This window comes from Stenella coeruleoalba (genome assembly GCF_951394435.1).
Source record: "Stenella coeruleoalba genome assembly, chromosome: 2".
Classification (NCBI taxonomy): domain Eukaryota; kingdom Metazoa; phylum Chordata; class Mammalia; order Artiodactyla; family Delphinidae; genus Stenella; species Stenella coeruleoalba.
This window is the reverse complement of record NC_137147.1, coordinates 174,359,013-174,361,680: the sequence shown is the minus strand read 5'-3', so window position 1 is coordinate 174,361,680 and position 2,668 is coordinate 174,359,013. Positions and strand designations below refer to the sequence as shown.

General features: G+C 43.1%; 1 pseudogene across 1 annotated transcript; it reads left to right on the top strand.

Moving 5' to 3' along the window:
* The first annotated feature begins 1,008 nt into the window (after nt 1-1,008).
* LOC307182696 (ADP-ribosylation factor-like protein 6-interacting protein 1) lies at nt 1,009-1,687 on the top strand (annotated as a pseudogene). Its single transcript has one exon. The product of its transcript is annotated as an ADP-ribosylation factor-like protein 6-interacting protein 1 (transcript).
* The last annotated feature ends 981 nt before the right edge of the window (nt 1,688-2,668 follow it).

Sequence of the window (2,668 nt, the reverse complement as noted above, 5' to 3'; positions counted from 1 at the left end):
ACGGGTAATCCAGCACGTGTGCCAAATCAGCGGCGCGGGAGGCAAAGGGAGCTGGAGAGCTTCTGATAAAGACTTATTTGCTGATAAACTAAAGAAAACAAAGACTCACAGTAAGAACAGTCTCTCTTCGTTTTCCACTGGATTTTTTTTCCATGTGACTCTTGGAACCAAAGCCTCGATCTTATGATCACGAGAGGAGCCAGTTGAGATGCAGGCAGACAGCATCTGTGTGAAGCTTGTCCAATCTGAATTTCCTTTATGTGAGAATAAATGTTATTATTTAAGTCATGTTCAATTGTTTTTTTTTCTGTTAATTGTAACAGATGTAACACATTACTTAGATCATGGAGGTAGATCCCAGAAGAAACCACTTACAGGAGTGAAAATGGGAGCCTTGATAGAACAAGACCAGGGGTGATGAGATGTGGTGCAGAGCACATTGGTTTTTATTCTATGCCTCATGCTATTTCACATCACAAAGAGGATATATGTACTTGGACAAAAAATTGAATTAGAAAAGGGACAGTCTGACATCTCATATCCATCTCCTCATTGTGCTTTTCTCGATTTACTCTGATCTATAGAACAAAAAGAAACGGCAGCTAAATGCAACCGTTCATCCTTGCTCTTATTTCAGGCGATCATCAATTCCAGCTGCCCGCTGAGGAGCTTCCTAAGTGAATTCCATTCTCATCCCCCTTGATCTACTACCTGTCACCAAAATAATCATTCCTTGGGGCAAATATGATCACATCCCTCTTCTGCTTAAAATCCTTAATCCAGGGACTTCCCTGGTGGTCCAGTGGGTAAGACTCTGCGCTCCCAATGCAGGTGGCGGGGGTTCGATCCCTGGTCAGGGAACTAGATCCCGCATGCATGCCACAACTAAGAGTCTGCATGCCACAACTAAGAGCCTGCATGCCGCAACTAAGAAGTCCGCATGCCACAACTAAGACCTGGTGCAGCCTAAATAAATATTTTTAAAAATCCTGCTCTCACTAGGGTTGTCGCAAGTGGCTCTGAGGAAAGCCAGTTTGGGGGGTGTCTTGCTCTCGCTGAGGGGGCACCTTGGGAACGATGGAGGAAGGAGATAATCGCAGCACCAACCTGCCGGCCGCGGGGACTGCAAGTCTGGAAGAGCAGCTGCAAGGATGGAGAGAAGCGATGCTGATGGCAGATAAAGTCCTCCGATGGGAAAAGGCCTGGTTTCCACCTGCCATAATGGGTGTGGTCTCTTTGGAGTTTCTGACTATCTACTATCTAGATCCATCCGTTCTGTCAGGTGTTTCCTGTTTTGTTATGTTTCTGTGCTTGGCTGACTACCTTGTTCCCATTCTAGCGCCTAGAATTTTTGGCTCGAATAAATGGACCACTGAGCAACAGCAGAGATTCCATGAAATTTGCAGCAATCTAGTAAAAACGACACAGAGCTGTGGGCTGCTGGAAACGCCTCTTTACGCTAAAGGAAGAAAAGCCTAAAATGTACTTTATGACCATGATCATTACTCTTGCTGTGGTTGCTTGGGTGGGACAGCAAGTCCACAACCTCCTTCTCACACACCTGATAGTGACTTTCTTACTCTTGCTTCCTGGACTAAACCAACATGGAATCATTTTGAAGTACAGTGGAATGGCCAAAAGAGAGATAAACAAGCTTCTCAAACAAAAAGAAAAGAAAAATGAATAATGCATCTGCTTTATCCAGTGTGATTAACGGCGTATACGTTGTCCTTGGGGACAGTGTCTGTTATGCTGTCTGGATACTAACACGTTACAGAAGTAGCTCTTTGCTGTCCCTCATTCTGCCCTTAGTTAGTAGAAATTCCGACTTGCCAAGTAAGGCTGTATGCCCAGTGTCTTCATGGGTATGTTCTCATCAGCTGGCCTTATATGGACAACTCATTCATCATTACCACCTGTCTTGGTTTTTCTCACCCAGGGTTAATTGAACTCTTATTTTTAAAATAATACAGTGGTGAACGTCATCCTTTAGTACAGTTAACAGTGGCTTGGGATAACTGTTCAAGTTGATCTTTGCTGTAGCTGGATACAAGATAGTGGTCTGTGACTACAGGAAGCTGGTTCTACTGTCTGCTTCCACAGTCTGCTTAAACAACTGTCTGGCTTCATGAATATACAAACCAAGTTTACCACTTCTGATGAAGAGACCAATTAAGATTCACTCCTCATTCTATCTTGATACCGTGGGAGAAGAATCCTCGTGGAATAAAATGAAACTAATTCCATGGCCTAGTATGTGTTGGCTTCTCCCTTGTGCAGAATTTAGCAATTTGTTGGAAACATTGATCCTTCCTCCCAAATGGGGAATCTGACAGGCTTAGAACTCTTGTTCCCTTGCACTTAAACTTGAACTTAGTACATCCTTAAAGACTTTTAAGTAGCAGGCTTACACGAGATGGTATTTAGGATTTTTAGCATACTTTTAATTTCAGATTTTCAGCTAACTGAAACTAAAGTACATAAGAAGTTAAGAGTCATGTCTATGGCCTTCCCTCCAAGACCAGCCAATAAAGAACAAAACTCATCCCGTGTTTAGTTCAGTAGAAAATCCTACTAGTTTTTCAAGACCGGAATAAGCCTTTAAAGGTAAGCCTCAAGATTCTCATTTTATGGTAACACTGGCCGCTTTTTGTCCCCATAGATGGAG